This window comes from Pinus tabuliformis, chromosome 6, assembly GCF_031772625.1.
Source record: "Pinus tabuliformis cultivar Carrire ecotype Pingquan chromosome 6, CPIR1, whole genome shotgun sequence".
Classification (NCBI taxonomy): Eukaryota; Viridiplantae; Streptophyta; class Pinopsida; order Pinales; family Pinaceae; genus Pinus; species Pinus tabuliformis.
Window position 1 is genome coordinate 263,013,569 of NC_142292.1, and position 18,757 is coordinate 263,032,325.

The following is an 18,757-nucleotide window of genomic DNA, read 5'->3' on the forward strand; positions in this document are numbered from 1 at the left end:
ATTAGAAGCTTGCGCCAACACTAATATCATTCAAATTAATCAGAATCTGAGACAGAGTGGTTCCAATTTGATGTGCAATCTCCAAATGATCGTCAAGTGGCAACATTTATAAATAGCAAAGCAGCTCACAATGAACAATATTGTCAGGACCTCGCCGATTAGAATTCCCATTGGAACGGAATCGTTTGGATGTTCTTGGATTTAACCCAGCTACATGTGGGACAACATCTACTAGCTTTAGCTACGATGTTTGGAGCCTCCGAAAAGTCAGTTCATCAACAGGATAAACACATCCAATACTTCCATCAAGCATGCCACATAGAAGAGCATATCGATTAGTTCGATCAGAAAGTGATATAGGAAGCATATGTAAGCATAAAAACTTTGATACATGTGCACCCACATGGAACTCAGCCCTAGGAAGAAGCTTTTGTCCTTTCCAACTTTCCATGCTTTTGGGTGCATAATAGAAAATCTAGATGTTTTCTGATCATCTGAAACAAAAAGAGTAGTTCCATCAATTAGGAACGTCATAGCATAACAATTAAGCGAACCAAAATCCTCTGCTAAGAAACTTAACTGTGCACCTTCCTCTTTCCAATTTAGAAAGTATATACTTTTATGAATGTCACCATATGGAAAGAAATGGCATTTTTTTATGTTGTCTTCTTTAACGATTATTCTCATGTGGCGGGCATAAAAGCCATCTAATAAATAAGCTATTGTCTTCACATAATTTAAACACTCAAACGATCTATATATTTTATATTAGTATGATGAATATAATATTCAAGTCTCTTATCCTTGACTATGAGATATGCATAGAAGCATTGACCTGTGCACTCTTTATCACCTTGAATACCTGAAATATGTCTCATCTCCATAAGGTAATATGCTCTTTAGATTCTTTAAATGAATCAAAGGCCTTTTACCATTTTGACACGTTATGAAAATAACAACCTCCTCATGAGCTCTTTCCTTGGTGCATTTTATGTGTGTTGCCTCTAATGAAATGTAATGGTTATTGGATGGTGGACCCTTAGCTCTAGACTTGGAGGTTTTACCTGAACCCAATTCATTTTTTTTAAAGTAATCTCAATATTGTAACTAAAGATTCATTTTGGAAAAAATCCCAATGTTTTATGCAAATCAGGAGCATGATAATGCTCATAGAAACTTTGTCAAAATTTTAAAAACAAAATTGTAAAAATTGTGTCCCCTAATATAACAGGCTTCTACCAAAATCTTGTCTTTAAATAGGGAGCGTGATAATGCTCATAGAAACTTTGTCAAAATTTAAAAAACAAAATTGTAAAAATTGTGTCCCCTAATATCACAAGCTCCTACCAAAATCTTGTCTTTTCTTATAAAGCAACAGACAATTTAAAGGCTCAACATCTTCTTTTTAAACCTTTCAAGGATTTTTTTAAAAGCAATTTTGTTGTTTCCAACTAGAAAAAATAAGCCACAAGAGTACCAAACTAAGATATACATAGAGCACTCTATCCACTGAATCTAGATTTGCAATAAAAATAGGTTGCATAAAAGGAAAAAACTAATCTACTTTTAGAAATGTATATGTTAATCTATTTTGTAGAAATGGAAAGGCTAACCTACTTGCATAAATGTAAAGGATATTTTTAAAAGCGATTTTGTTGTTTCCAACTAGAAAAAATAAGCCACAAGAGTACCAAACTAAGGTATACATAGAGCACTCTATCCACTGAATCTAGATTTGCCATAAAAATAGGTTGCATAAAAGGAAAAAAATAATCTACTTTTAGAAATGGATATGTTAATCTATTTTGTAGAAATGGAAAGGCTAACCTACTTGCATAAATGTAAAGGATACTCTACCTGTAGAATGAGAATATTAATCTACTTGCAGAGTGTAAATATTGATCTACTTAAAAAATGTAAATGTTACATCAAAGAGAAACCTAATATAAGCATAAGAAATAGCAGTGCTTCAAATGGAAACCCTAGCTTAAGAAGCATAAAATAAAGAAAGAAAACATAGTCTTAACTTGCATCAAGTAGAAAGTATGAAATAAAATTTCAATCACTACATTCAAAGAGGTTATATCCTAGTAACAGAGTTCATTAAGTTTTCATTAAGTTCTTTATTAGGTAGTCATGTAAATCATTATTGTGTTATTCAATTCATGAACCTGATTACTAACCCTAATTGCATAAATGAATTCCAGTGGTCCAAAGGAATGTCCTAAGTGGTATATATTCTTCCTCAATCATGGTTTCAGAGCCGAAGGAGAATTATTAAAGAGAAGGAGGTTAAAACCAAGCTTTAAGGATGATTACAGTCAAGTTTAGAGGGCTTCTACATGGTGCTATAGGATTGCTACAGGATGTTGCAAGATTGCCCTATTTTGTTATAGGATTGAATTCATGATCATTCTGAGGGCTATAAAGGTGATCTGAAGGTGGGAAAGGCTAATGGATGGTGGAATAAGGTTTCATGAGGTCCTTTCGAAGCTTAGTACCCCTCAAGGCCCATATTGTACAAAGAATAATGCTCACGGTGGCCTTCAACAAACCAAAAATGAACTCTCATTGAATAGTGTTTTGAAGGAGTTGTTGAGGGAGAAAGAAATGAGTTGGTGGTATGGTGAGAAGGGTAAATTCTAGTGTTACACCTTGAAATCCAACAATAGGACTTGCACATAACAACAATTGCTCAATCTTGCTAACCATCTAAAGCATGCTAAGAGTGAAAATTGCAGAAAATTTAAATAACAAATAAAGGATGAGTTGAATTTTATTCAAGATTTGACTACTAAATTAAAAGGAAATCTACCTTGTAGTTTTCACAAGACCTACAACCACATGATATTGTGCTTCCTATGCTTGAAAACACTACTAAAAAAACTATCAATTTGTGGAAAATAGAGATGAAAAAAGAAGGCTAATCAGAGATCTATCTATTGCAGAAAGAGAATAGCTAAATAATTTTGGCTTGCCAACACATTATCCCCAATCACACTTTCCACAAGAGAGGTGATTGAAAGACTTGCATAGGAAATTTTTCTCATAAACAAATTTTGCTGGAAAGAAAAGGAAATAAAGCTAGGAAATAAAATGCGTGAATAAAATACACAAAGGAGAGAGACTAGAGCCTTTGGGTTAGGTCCTAAACCAAGGAGACTCAACCCTCTAAAGAAAACTCAAATTTGAGATAATAGAAGGCTTCTCATTAATATAAAACAATGCTCAAGTACATGATGAAAGGAATGAAAATGACAAGTACAAGCTCCTAGCTCGTAGTAGCCTTTATCTTCTCCAAAATTTTGAATTGAGCCCTTAGGCTTCCTTATTTATACAAAAATGATTGATGGGAAGCCTCCTTGCAAGGAGGGTTTCTTCCCTCCAAAATCCCTAAAAAGGTGGATCTAGCTCCCTAAGATCCTCACAATATTTGAGTGCATCATTTGTGAGTAGATCCTCAAACTATAGGTACGTAAATATAGGGAGCAAGTTGAGTTGTACGTCAGTAAATGTAGGGGACAAGCCTTCTACATCTTCTCATGTTGCCTCTAGCATATTTCTACATAGTAAATGCACTCTCTTCCTGCACATTAATCATTTTATGCCACAAGATATGATATACATCCTTTAGTCTTCCTAATAAACACATTATAGTCAAAAATATGTTATCAAATGTGAGGAAAGAGGTAAATATATGTTGAATGATAGCCAAACGGGCCTTGTTATGTACCTATTAATGAATCCCATCATCACCCCCTACTAAAGGTGTTTCTCACCCTATGAGCAACTCAACAACTTAACTCCATCTCATGCATAGCCCTAGTGGTTTCCCTAACATCCCAAGGTATTTCTGAAGGAGTGCCCTCTTGAGGGTGGAACCCTATATTTTTCTCTATCTCTCCCCATTCTTACTTCTCTTCCATCTGCTCTCTTCTTTCTTGTAGCCCTCGCAACAAAGGAGGATTGAACTTAAGCCCAATCCAGTTTACCTTCAGTATTTGATCTATCCTCTTATATAGGGGTGTCTTCGCCAACGCATTCCTTAGAATCTCTAGAGGGTGGTACTCTCGTATTTTTAAGCCATGGGGTAAGGAGTTCCATCTCCTCTGATAAGCCTGCAAGCCCTCAGTCCCTAGTTGTCTCAAAACATCTTCAAAGTGAAGGATGGCTTGCTCCTACTTCTGTACGTAGTTTGGTGCCAATTTTGGATCCTCATAGATGATCTTATGGTTGTCGATGACAAGGTGAGGGGCCCTCAACTCTCCTCTAACCCATAGGGTCTCATTAGTTTCTCTGGATATGAACCATTTTTCCTCTTCATCCCTTTCTTGATCATGGGCCAGCCAGGAGGCCAATGCCATCAGTTCTACATCCCCCATCATAGAATTTGGAGCATATCAGTCAATATGAGGTTGTGTAAGTAGAAGTCTTAGATCTTATATATGTCCTGTACACTAGATTTATGAAAAAAATCAATGAAATGTTTGTAGTTTTGGAAGGGTATTGAACTATATTGTGCTAGAGTTTTGATTTGAAACTAAATCTAGTTCTCCCTTTGCAATTCTTCCCTCATGGTTGAATCTATTAGCCTAAAATTAGTCATGTATTCACCCATCTTCTTCATTTTCTCTTCCATCAAGCCCACATCATCTACTCCCTTAGACTTTGCAAATTGCATCCATTGGTGGGTTCAACCTCTTTCTCTTTCTAATTCAAGGAGGATTGGGACTGCAAATTTGGTGGGTATTATTTGTCCATGCTCATAAAATTTGTAGTAGGACCCAAGATCTAGTTTAGGATCAGGAACTTGTAGATCTTATGGTCCTTTTCCTCCCTCTTGAGGTAGTGCAACACTTTCCTATAGCATTTCCTTACTTTCATCTAGCATCTTCCCCACATCCTGTAGCACTGACTTACTTTCCTGTAGCATGGCATTGTCTTCTTGTAAGTATCTCATCTTGGATCCCCTAGTGTTTGGCTTCCTCTGTGAGGTTTGGGGCTGCTTTCCTTTAGATTTGAGGAGGTCACATATTCAATTTGTTTCTTACCCTTCTCTAATTCCCCCTCTTGGTGGCTATTTGACCCCTCAATGGTGATGAGGGTAGTTGTGGAAGGTTGAAGTTTCCCTTTCTTGAGTATACTACTCCTCCTTTTTTTGAAATACAAAGGGCCTTTATTTTTCTACCTCACATTTACCTTGAAAGGTGTACTTAGGGTTGCCAAGGTGGCAGCCACTTCCTGTTCAGTTTTCCCTTTGAAAGGCTTGCTTGTTGTTCTTGCATCCTCCTCTTTTGAGGCCTAGAAGGTTCCATAGTAACTTCTACTTTTGTATTCAGTTTTTACTCTTCCTTTTCCTCCTCCTCCTCTTCTTATTCTTTTTTTTTAGACACTTGCTTTTCTACAAGGCCATCTTGGACTATACCTTAAAGTTCAAATAAGATCTTGCCTTGTCTTTCCAGAAAAGCTTCCACGTATGTCTACAAAGTCTTCCCATGACACTGGGTTTTTGATGTGCTCATGAGCATCCATGACAATGGGCCTTATGATCCCATGATGAGAAATGTATTGATGTTTCCCTTATCTCACCCTTTGGCTCATTTCCAATATGGATTGGAGTAGTAAGTGGGGAATACTTAGTATTCTTGGGACAGGAAATTATGTATGGAATCTTAGCTCATAAAGTAACCTAAATTGATAGGCATAAACAAAACTAAGACTCCCCCCCAAGGTATGTGTTTCAATATGTGATAGGCTACTTCATCCCATGGTAGGTTAGGCTCTCCCTTATAACCTCATTCTTATCTTCAATTGGTTTCTCTTTAGGGAGGAAGAATTTATTTTTAGTTGTGACGGTTTTTGGCATATCCTTATTTCCCAACCTAACTCCTAGGGTCAATTTTGTCACAATATTAATGATTTATACATTGAAATAGATGATAGGCCCACTCACAATGGTGGTGGAATTATCTCCCCCTTGAGGTTGGAGGGCCACTGCAAATTCATGGGTAATTTCATCATCATACTCCTTGATTTTCTCAAAGAGCCCCATCCACTGGTGGTTTGTGAAGATGTCCCTAACAGGAGGGTGTTGGTGAATTATTTTTCATTATGTGGGCTATCTTCTATTGAAGCCTCCTCCAATTATCCCTATTGTAGATTTTTCACAATTTTTACAAAGAAATGTTTTGTCAATTCTAAAGTTTTTGAATAACCTAGGGTTTCATAGTAGAGATGAGAGGAATGGTTATTCTTTTGATAATCAGAGGGAGAAAATTTGTATGCACAATTTAAAACAAATCCATCCTCCCATTAACATGATTATCACATAAGAAATATAGGGTTTTGAATTTTTTTTTTTACTTTAAGGGGTTCGCTACACAATGCCTCTATAGACAAAATCTAACCAATTTCATAGGAATTTTATGCATGGAAGGTGAGGAAAATTTACTACTTACCTCTACCTTGGATATAATTTCATGTTTTTGGGGTATTTAAGGAAAAATCACACAAAATCGAGCCCTTTTCCACCTCTCGGGTCAATCCTGTAGCAGTTGGTCACAATCCTATAACACTTGTTCGGTATCCTGTAGCACTTAGCCCAGATCCTATAGTATATTGTGTTCAACCTCATAGCTTTTGTGTGGCATCCTATGGGAACCCTGGCGATAGCTAGCTCAACTCCCAATGATGCAGTGTGCCTTTCTTACCCTTTTTGGAATGAGACTCTATGTACAAATGAGGCTCAGGCCCGCTCTTTATTCCTTTAGTGATTTGGTGGTGGGCTCAACACGTTGTGTTAATTGGCCCCCACCTACCACCTTCTCACTTCTACATAGACCCGTTCGCCCACTCCTTATAATTATCACCCTTCACCTTTTATTGTTTTCTCCAAGTTGGATGAGAGAGAAAGATAACTTCACTTAACTGTTTGAGGGTGGTCGATACTGCTAGACACCTTCAACCTACAAAAACCTCATTCCTCATGCATTCCAAACATTTTCAAATTGTTATGCACTTAAACAAAGAAGTGGGGAGACTCTCATACATGTGCCTACCTAGTGGTATTTACATGTGTGTTTAACACTTGATATCTTCGTGTTGTTTCTGAACAAGGTAATGGCTGATTTTCTTGATTCTTTAGGTGGCATCTTCTCATGTTCTTTTCTCCATGCATTGGATTTTTTTTGAAGATTTTTTGTTCTTTTTCTTGAAATGTTCTTGACTGATCGAAGCTTAGAAATACATGTTCTTCAGGCATTGGATCAAATGTTGTTGTTGAAGGTTAAAAATGATCATATGGGAGCTTTTAGAGGGTAACAATGTAAACTTTGAAACGGGAACTATAAACTCAAAACGGGAACTCTGGCCAAAAAAACCTCGAAAAAACATCAAAAACAGTGCTAAAAACGAAAAGTGTGTATACTAGAACGATGGTTTTTTTCTTAGGGTCAATTTTGAACATGTTTTAAAAATGGCAGTGAAAATGAAATTTTCGTGCAAAAAACACCTTGAAAATGAAAAAGTGTTGATACTGGAATGATCATTTTTTTTAGGGTCAATTTTCAACATTTTTAAAAAATGCTAGTAAAACCGAATTTTTATGTGCAAAAAAACAATGGTTTATGAGGGAAAAAACATACTAATGTTTTTGGTAGAATAACATTTTTCTTCCCTGAGTATAAATTCAACATCTTTTCAACCATAACATGCTAGATACAAAAGAAATTGGAATTTTTTCAACCACAAAATTAAAAGACCATGATATTATGAACAAACTACATGACTAAATGAATCAAAATGGCATTATTTATATTGAATGAAACATACATTATATCTCTAATTTAATGTTGCATTGTAGATATTCTAAACAATAAAAATTATCATAATTCAGACATATAATCCAGCAACATAAAAATGACTCATAACTTTTGATTTAACACCATATGGAAATCAAAATTTTTATTTCAAGATACGATGCAAACATCAGTTATTAAACCATCTAAGACAATTATTCAAAATCACTCATATTTTCTTGCACACCATCATAATTCACATCTTCAGATGAATGACTTGATGCCGACGAAGATGTTCCATATTCTTCTCTTTCATCAACTAGTGCCCCATCTGAGTCCACATGCATGCCCAACATTTCAGGTTTCAAAATTCTTCTAGATCTACGATTGGTTTCAGCAGACTCCCATCTCAAAAATTTTCCTTCTGGTAACAACCTTTTCAAAATCTCTATTGTCTTGAAGCGAAGAGTTACTCTCTTTGTTAAATTGAAGTCATAAACAAGCATGTCAACATCCTCCAATTTTAAGATGTTTGTGTGGCGGCAATTTATATTTGTACCCTTTCTTTTTCTATTTCTGCCATTTTTTTTGTCAACTACCATCTCTGGCTTATACACACCATTGAATGGGTGTGCTTTGTGGCATACCAATGTACTTCAACACTTGTAACATCCTCATTTTCTGTAAAAACCTTTATAACCTTAGCAACCCAGAATGGATAGCCATTGGGATCTCCATCTGCTAGCACTGCGATCATGCAACCCTCCTTAATATCGTGTACTGAACCCCTGTAAAGGTCTTCCATGGCTTCACGTTGTGAACGAGATCTTATGGAACCAATATACATCTCTCTTTCCTCTGCCTGTGAAGAATTAACAATACCTTGAGATTGTTACTATTCAACAATGTTTATTTCCTCATGTTCATTTGACACATTTTGTGGCCAAATAAATGGATTTTTCAAAGGTATATCTTCATTTGTTGTTGTTGAAATGATATCACTTTGATTATTGAAAAATGACTCCCACCAAATTGAATCAGCAATGTCAAAGTACTCATATGATATCTAATACATTTTTAATTTCTTCTAAGCAATCAGAATAGTTTATATCTCTATTCTGTCTGCGTTAATTATGAACTTCACCAACTGATTGTAATAACAATATTTTTGATGAAAATATTGGATGATCTAGAATGAACATCAAAAATTCCAAACCTGATGACGGTGCCCATTCTGCAGTAGCTGAATACTTCTTGCCCCATATTAGTGTTTTCCCATCAATTTTTTTGATATGAAATTGATGTTGGAATCTAATGTCATTAAGTTGTTCAATGCATGTCTCCTCACCATGTGATCCCAGAATAAACCTTCGCATGTCAACAGTTTCTTCCAACACATCAAAAGTAGGCTCTGACATGTATGATTTCTTAATACATTCAATTAATGATGGCAAGCTCCCAACTTCCTTCCTCCTCAATGTGACTGAAAAATGATTGAACATCTAATCAATATGGTCATGAGTGTGCCCAACAAGATGGAAACCAACCTTTACCTTCTAAAAAATTCTCAATTCAACAAGCATGTTTAGATATCCAAAAACAACTTGATTTTTGTTTTCACGGCAAGTGTTGTCCAATTGTAGATACAAAACTTCAGGAAGATTACCATATCAATGAGAAAGCACATCATGAAGTATGGCTATTGTCAAATTTGCATCATTATGAATATTTGGAGCTGTGAAGTACACCCTTGGAAACATTTTCCCATTGAAGACCATACAATCGACCAAGTGATACTGAATAAAATTTTCCTCCTATAAATTTTGGATGTGTGAACAAAATTTGGTAAAAGTGCTTTCTTCTAGTCCATACCATCAATTATCAAACCCAAATATTTATTTGGATTATCATAACACTTCTTTCGATACTTGTACAACTTTTTCCTTTCACTTGTTTGTTGTTCACGATGCTTCTGAAGTTCTTCGACAATTGAATATACACAACATAAAAGAAAGCCATTAAGAAATATGTTTTCATAGTTGATGACTATACAGTTTTAAAAGTTAAAGTTATGAATGCTTACCTCTTTCTGACCCTTCACATTTGTCCCTTTTTTATTTAAGAGAAGCACATGTACTGCAAATACCCATCCTTATCTTCTTAGGAATACGGACATTGTTGAATTATTTCTTCCTTACCTTCATAAAATATTGATATGTAATAAACTGACCATGTCCCTCAGCACCTTCTGCATATTCTTTGTATAAGTTGTAGATTTCTCGTCTTAAAAAATTATCTGGAATATGTATTGTCTCTCTATTTCGCATACACTCTCCATGCTTTGAAAAGAAATCTTTCATCCATGACATTGCAGTGTCCGATAATGGCCCAAATTGTCGTTTATGACGTACTTCTGAATAAAATGTGGGATCCTTTTCCAAATTTTCTTGAATTCTCGAGAGACGAAATTTCCCCATCGAATGAAACATTTTGAAAGCCTTTCTACAGATAAATAAAGACACAATATGATAATCATAACCTGACATTGTAGATTGCATGCACCCAACTAAAATATGAATTTTGCACGGGGGGAGCTGTCGCAGCCACCCCCGCGAGGGGGTGGGCCGCCAAGGTGGCATGGGTGGGAGCTGCTGCATCTACCCCCACACCACTCCGGTAGCCCACCCGCCCACATCAACTCCCCCCCGCGCCACCACGACTCCCCCCGCACCACCTCGGCAGCACGCCACCCCACAGGTGGGCCACCGAGGTGGCCCAGGGGGAGCTATGGCAGCTCCTCTCGCACCACCCCACAGGCAGGCGGGCCACCAGGGTAACACGAGGGAGCTGGCCACCCTAACGGCCTGCGATCAGCCCCTTCGCCCCACCCCGGCGGCCCGACGGCCCACGGGCAGCCCCTCCGGCCCACCCTGGCAGCCCGACGGTCGACGGGGTGGCGGGGCTGCCTGGGTTGGTTGGGGGGCAATGGTTGGGAGGCCATAGTGGGATAGGGGGCCGGACCCAACGACCAACTCAGTTGGTTGACCGATTTTCAAGGTGCGGCGGCAGGGCGATGTATTGTTTTTTTTTTAAATCGAAATTGTTATGGTTTATAAAAGTAATTATCATTTATCATTTTCGTTGTTAATTTAAGTTACTATGTTTCTGTCATTTACTGATTTATGTGTCTCGTTTTTCAGGAAAATGGCATCAAATAATATTTTTGTGAATCTTTCTGGACCAAAAACTCTTAAAGGTGGATCTTCAAAAAACATTGGTGAACGAACCCCACCTGAGCTGATGGCTACAAATATTTCAAGTGCCTCAAATGATAAGAAGATGATTTCATACTGGAAGAAATCAAAAGAAGTGAAACTTCCATCAAAAGTATGGTATGTGAAAGAAAGAGAAAGCCAAAATGTGCAAATATATCTATATGTTGATATACCTAATGATAATGGAATTTATGACGTGATGGGAAGAGTCATAGACATGTGTTCGGTACCAGACAATGAAGTTCATTACATACTTACAAAACTGCCCAAGTCACATGAAAGGATTAAATACCAATTATCATATTCATTGTATGACATGAGAGAGATATCTACAAAGTTGTGTAAAAAAATCCTAAATGAGATTAAACAAAATATCAAAAGTATTGTTATTTATATTTGTGTTTTGCATTATTGTAACTGTCTCACTATATTTTTTTAACTTTGTTTTTATTGACATATGATATTTTGATTGGCAGAATTTTTTTGAAAGTTGTTTAATTAGGTTGGCAAGTATTTATTTCGTAGAGCATGATATTATGAAAGTTGTCAGCAGTTTCTACTCAGTGTTAGAAGAAGATATGGAAAACAAGCAAAATGTAGTAATTCATGATGCTACAAAACTACATCTAAGGGATAAAAAAAAAAACCTCTAGTGGATAAATCTAGTAAGCGTAGACAAGTTACTTTTGAAGATGAGGAAGTTGAAGCTGGCAGTGAAGAATATGTTGTCATTACTGAGGATGACATTGGAAATGAGAAGAGTCGTAAAAGATCAAAAGTAGCAATGCCAAATCTGTTATTGTTAATGATGAGAATGGTATGAAGAAGAAAAGTAAAGTTGAACATTTTGAAGTAGTCATTACCAACAGTCAAGAACCTAATGAAACTTCAAAAGAAAACAGAGAAATCATTACACCAAGGGTTGATTTAGAGGATGGCATTATCAAAATAAAACAAAATTCCATTCGACAGAACTTGACAAAGAGAAACTTAATTGACGGTGGTCGTACATTTCAGCTTAATGTCAGAAAAATCTATAAGGCAAGTGAAGGACAATGTCAATATCAAATCAAAAAGCCACACCATCTGCATCTTCACAACTTGAAGACATTGATTAGGTACAATCCATATGCTCATGTGGTTAATTATGTGCTTCTTGTTGATCCCGTTCAAGTTCCCAACAAAGAAGCATTTGATAAGTCAAAATTTTTTGAATACAATTATTATGTTCTTGGGGGGAACCATTCTGTAGAAGCTCAAAAACAATTGATAGAGGAATATCCCAATAACCCACGTTTTGAAATAATGAAATGTATCATTTATGCTGATTTATCTTATACAGAAACAAAGTTAGTGGCATGGGATCATAATTCAGATAATGAATATAGGATGTCTATGACTTTCATCCAAAGGGTTAGATTTATTCATAGTGAATTTGAAGAAAAATGTGGTGGGAATAGGATAAATGTTATTGTAGATTTTCGAAAGGAATGTTGTATGGAAATAGGCTATCAAATTGAAGAGGAAATCAATTCCAAAGGCGGCAAATTTAGTGATTTATTTAGAGGTGTTGATAACATTTTCCAGTTGGCATTTAAAATTGGAGAGATATAGGAGTTGATTAATGATATTTTTAGCATGTGGGATAACATTGGCATTAAAAACTAGAAGGTCAAAAAGTCTAAGCCATTGATATGTAGCAATAGTAAATCAGGCCCTGAAATGAAGCGGCTTCCAGAAGATATGACTATCACACCTTGGAGAACATTTCTAGGAGTAAAGGATGAAAAACTTGTCAAAGCAATATTATCTCGTGTGAAGTCAGAGGAATTATCATCGGAGGAAATGTCTGAGGAATTTCAAAAGTAAGGTTGTTGAATTATTTTTATTTATTTCTAGATTATAATTTTCTTTTAAATATAACATATTGTTCTTGGTAGTATTTGTTATACATATCATTATATTAAATTTTTTTACTTTATTTATGCAGTCACAAGGTTTACATGAAAATTCAAGAACAAATGGTTAAATTTTTTAATGAAAATAGTTGGGATGATGTTGTACGCAACTATCCAGATTCAAGTTCTACATCAACATTAAAAAAAGTTATCTTGCATTTAAAAAGGTATGTTGATTTATACATTCATTTTGTTCATCTGTATACTTTTTTTAATTTATAAGTCACACATATATTTGTTTATTTTATAAACGATGAAGAAGGATGATAATGGAGCACCAGATAGTTTCATAACCTTTATTGAAAAAATAAAGATCGAAAGACTGAACTATTTCAGATACTCCCTATGGTTTTACTATTCCAAACATTAACTATGATAGTGACCCTTATACTTATCAAGCTCTTAGTAAAGTGGTTGCGGGATTTCTAGAAGTCACGTCATCACCATTATGGAGGTTTGTGACATTTCATTTAGACACATAATTAACAATGTTATTGTCAAACTTCAAGGGGAAAACAAATTCAAGGATGCAGCTTACATGGTAAGACATTTAAAATCTATATTTGATTAATGTTAAAAAATTCATTTATATACAAGTTAATTGAACTTTTACTATTTCATGTTGTAGGCAAAAGTCAAATCTTCTTAACCATGAAGATCAACTATTTATAAATGATTGTGAGTTCATCTATATTGATAGTTGGGAAAAAGATGATAGCTATATGTCTATGATTTTTAATCGGGTAGATGGAAAGAGTCATAACCAAATACTAACTTATGATGTTGTTGTGAGAAAACTAATATATGAAGACAACGAAGCAAAAGGAGAGTTAACATTTATCAAAAACCACAATTATTGATTAACTATCTTATAGACATATGTTCAAATGAAGGAGATTGGGTTCTAGATTTATTTTCTGGCTTAGGTAAGTTTTATTATATGGAATTGAATTTCAATATGTTATTTCTTAATTTATATGTCATTGTACTAATTTACTTCAATATTTCTTTTGTTCTTGATAATTAGATGCAACACTAGCACGTTGCCTTCAAAAAGGAAGAAATTGCATTGCTATTGAAAAAGATCCAATATAGTGCAATTTCATTCAGCAAAGAATAAATGCTCTTCAATTTCTTCCAGATGCAATGCAAGAAATTGGGTTTAAGAAATGGGACTTTAGTGAATCACATGTGGAAAAAAAGGCAAAGGAACCCCAACCACCATTACCCGGAATTATTGGAAAGGCATACATTGGGAGATTCGCATACATCGAAGATTCATTAGAAGAGGCAAATGAGCAAAATGAGGTAGAAAATATTGTGGAAGAAGACAATGATGAAACTCTAGAGGACGAAGAGTTTGGATTACGTGACATTGTTGATTAAATTTAAGTTATGCTTAGAAATCAAGCTCATTTTTTTAACTATTAATTAGTTATACTTGTAATGTTTTGACTTTGACATTTTATGAGAAGAATATGCACTCAATTAAGGTTGTTATGCGTTCAATATTTGTATTATGTGATTTTCGCATTAATTTTTATGTTAATCATTATTTTTTGAAAAAAAAGAGTAATTATTATTATTTTTTTGACATGAAATTTATAAAAAAAACTATCATTTAACCATTTTTAGTTAAAAGTTTCCTATAAAAATTGTGATTTTGACATGTCATTTCTAGCAAAAAATTATCAAAACGTGTAATTTTTTAGTTATACTTATGTTTAAAATGGTTATTTTTATGTCAATTGTTAAAAATTATTGTTTTTTAGAGATAATTATTTCATGTGGATTGAAAATTAATTAACAATGTATAAATATGTAAAATATTGAAAATTCAAAATATCAACCTTCTTCTTTAAATATGCAAAACAATAAAAACCTCACTACAAAAAAAAAAAACAAACAAACAAACAAGAAAATTTGAAGAAGAAGACCACTTCAAAAATATTAAATTTAGGAAATAATTATTTACATTTCATACATTAGAAAATTTAAAGTCAAAAAATAGGTCTTTTAAAAAAAAGGCCTCATGCAGAATTACCAATTTTTTAAATCAGCATGAAAATCACTACCATTCTAAATTGCAATGTACATTAAAAAATTTAAAGTGCCAAAAACTATGCTCTAAAAAAAATGTGTGTTCTGCATCACCCCTTTTCAAAATTGGGTCACTTTTTTGCTATCTCTACGAAACGAATAACAGTATCAATTCTCATTTCAAATTTTATATTTTTGGGTCCTATAGTTGTCCAAAAACAAGAAAATAACTCTCCAATTCCTTCATGATGGTTGGATATTCATTCTGTTGCTCTCAATTGTGGTCTTGTAGGGTTTGTGAAAACTCCTACAGGACTATGTGTCTTCCTGTAATAGTCACACAGAGCCCTCTAAGATCACGATATCCTTCAAATAATTCTTCGAAAAACTATGATAATTCATTATCAATCTATGGAAAAGGATCAAAGGCCTTTCCTATGGTGGAAGGGATGGAAGAAAGGGTGAAAATGAGGATTTTTCATGGACATAAGTGGAAATTTGGGTGGAGGAGAGGCCAAATGGTGTGGATAATTTATGATGAGGGTGTGGTGGACCCCTCCTCTTTTCCTCTAGGAAAAATGTAGGTTTTAAACCTGTACAGAAATTACCTACCAACGAATTATGAAAACATAAAATATAGAATGGTGAGAACATAAAACAAATACACAAAGATTTTCCCCTAGCTCCCAAAACCGAGACTACCAAATTGAATTTTCATTATATTCCTTTTAATGCAACAATACACATATATACATGTTGAAGCATTCATAAACCACAATCCATTAACCCTGGATTAGAACATAACCTTAGTTCCCTGACCAGATCTACAAAATACCATGGGAAGAAAACCATCATGCCCAAAACCATGGGTGGGTCCACCCACCATCTTTGGGTATGTCCCCCATTCTTGGGTCTGCATATATAGAAAAAAAATAACTAGGTAACATGCAGTCTCCACTGCCTCTGCCCAGAATTCATGTGTTAATCTGGCACCATTGAGCATGCTTCTTTCCTTTTCCATCAATGTCCTATTCATTCTTTCTACAACTCCATTTTTTTGAGGTGTGTATGGAGTATTATTCTATCGTGTTAAACCACACTTCTGACTGAACTCTTCAAATTCCTTCTTGCATAACTCTCCACCATTATCTGTGCTCAACACCTTGAACTTCTTATCTGTTTGATTTTCCACCAAAGCCTTAAATTATTTAAACCTGTCCAAGACTTCAGATTTCTTCCTGAGGAAATATATTTATGTATTCCTTGAGAATTCATCTATAAAGGAGATATAGTACATAGAATTACCCAGTGATGGAACTTGCACAGGTCCAAACACATCACTGTGCACAAGCTCTAATATCCCTTTCGCCCTCTTAGCACCAGAGGGGAAACTCACCTGATTCTGCTTCCCATATATACAATTTTCACAGAAATTGAAATCCATAGAGAAATTATACAAACCTTCTACCATATCATTACCATGCAGTATTTGAAGGCCCTTCTCTCCAATATGTCCAAGCCTTTGATGCCATAACATGTTCTTTTCTCCAGAGACCCCTAGTTTTTCTGCTTCACTTTCAGGAACCACAAAACTGTTGCACCCATCAATAATAGTGCTACCTATAAGCTTTTTCAAAGTTCCAATTAGAACTCTTTGCATAAATACCAATGATCCCCTAAGCATCTTGTAGGTATCTTTCTCAAACATTGTTTTTACACCTACATCATCTATCTTTCTTAAAGAAATTGGATTTTTGGCCAATGCAGGAATATGTACAACATGAGGAAGTGTTCTAATCCTTCCACCTTGAAACTTCAACTTGACTCTTCCAAGTCTGATGATTTTGCCCTTCCTATCATCCCTTAATAAGACATCATCACCATCATATTTCGCATACTCACAAAACCACTCCCTATGGGGAGTGAAGTGAAAGGATGCACCTGAGTCAACCAACCATGCGTCATGATCTACATGTGTACTTGAAGAAGAATCCAAGTACACATCCCCACCTTCATCTGAGGTAGTTTTTGCCTCTATAGAAGGATCATCATGAGATTCTTTTCCTTTCTCAGGAGCTTTAGATCTACAATCATTTTTGTAGTGCCCTTCCTTTCCACATTTCCAGCACATATTTACAAGTTTTCCTAGAGATTTAGATCTGCCTCTAGATTTAAATCTCCCACTCGACTTATTTTTGTTTATGTTCTAGGACCGTCCTCATACAGACAAGGCATATCCATTTTGGTTCTCCATATTTTTTCGTTGCATCTCCTCCAACAACAAGGATGAGACTATTTCATCAAACTTCATTGCAATTGTATTGCTACATATTGCAACAAGCAAACTATCCCACCAATATGGTAAAGAACACAGAAAATTGATGCACTTATCTTCGTCTGAATTTTTTATATCTATAGATAAAAAATGTCTTACCACGGTATTAAATGTGTTTAGATCTATCACTGAGTCTCCATCCTTGATCCTTGGGTTATACAACTTTTTCCGCAGGAACTTCATAGCATAACAATTAAGTGAACCAAAATCATTTGCTAAGAAACTTAACTGTGCACCTTTCTCTTTCCAATTTAGAAAGTATATACTTTTATGAATGTCACCATATGAAAAGAAATGGCATTTTTTATGTTGTCTTCTTTAACGAGTATTCTCTTATGGCGAGCATAAAAACCATCTAATAAATAAACTATTGTCTTCACAGAATTCAAACACTCATACGATCTAATTGAGCTCTGCACTCTTTATCAACTTGAATACCTGAAATATGTCTCATCTCCATAAGGTAATATGCTCTTTAGATTCTTTATATGTATCAAAGGCCTTTTAACATTTTGACACGTTATGAAAATAACAACCTCCTCATGAGCTCTTTCCTTGGTTCATTTTATGTGCGTTGTCTCTAATGAAATATAATGGTTGTTGAATGGTAGACCCTTATCTCTAGACTTGGAGGTTTTACGTGAACCCAATTCATTTGTTTTAAAGTAATCTCGATATTGTAATTAAAGATCCATTTTGGAAAAAATCCCAATATTTTATGGAAATCAAGAGTGTGATAATGCTCATAGAAACTTTGTCAAAATTTAAAAAACAAAATTGTAAAAATTTTGTCCCCTAATATCACAGGCTCCTACCAAAATCTTGTCTTTTCTTATAAGGCTACAAACAATTTAAAGTCTTAATATCTTCTTTTTAAACCTTTCATGGATTTGTTTAAAAGATATTTTGTTTTTTCCAACTGGAAAAAATAAGCCACAAGAGTACCAAACTAAGGTATACAGAGACCACTCTATCAACTGAATGTAGATTTGCAAGAAAAATAGGTTGCATAGAAGGAAAAAACTAATCTACTTTTAGAAATGGATATGTTAATCTATTTTGCAAAAATGGAAAGGCTAACCTACTTGAATAAATGTAAAGGATACTCTACTTGCAAAATGTGAACATTAATCTACTTGCAGAGTGTAAATATTGATCTACTTACAAAATGTAAATGTTGCATCAAAGAGAAACCTAATATAAGCATAAGAAATAACTGTGCTTCAAATGGAAACCCTAGCTTAAGAAATATAAAATAAAGAGAGAAAACCTAGTCTTAACTTGCATCAAGTAGAAAGCATGAAATAAAATTTCAATCACTACATTCAAAGAGGTTATATCCTAGTAACAGAG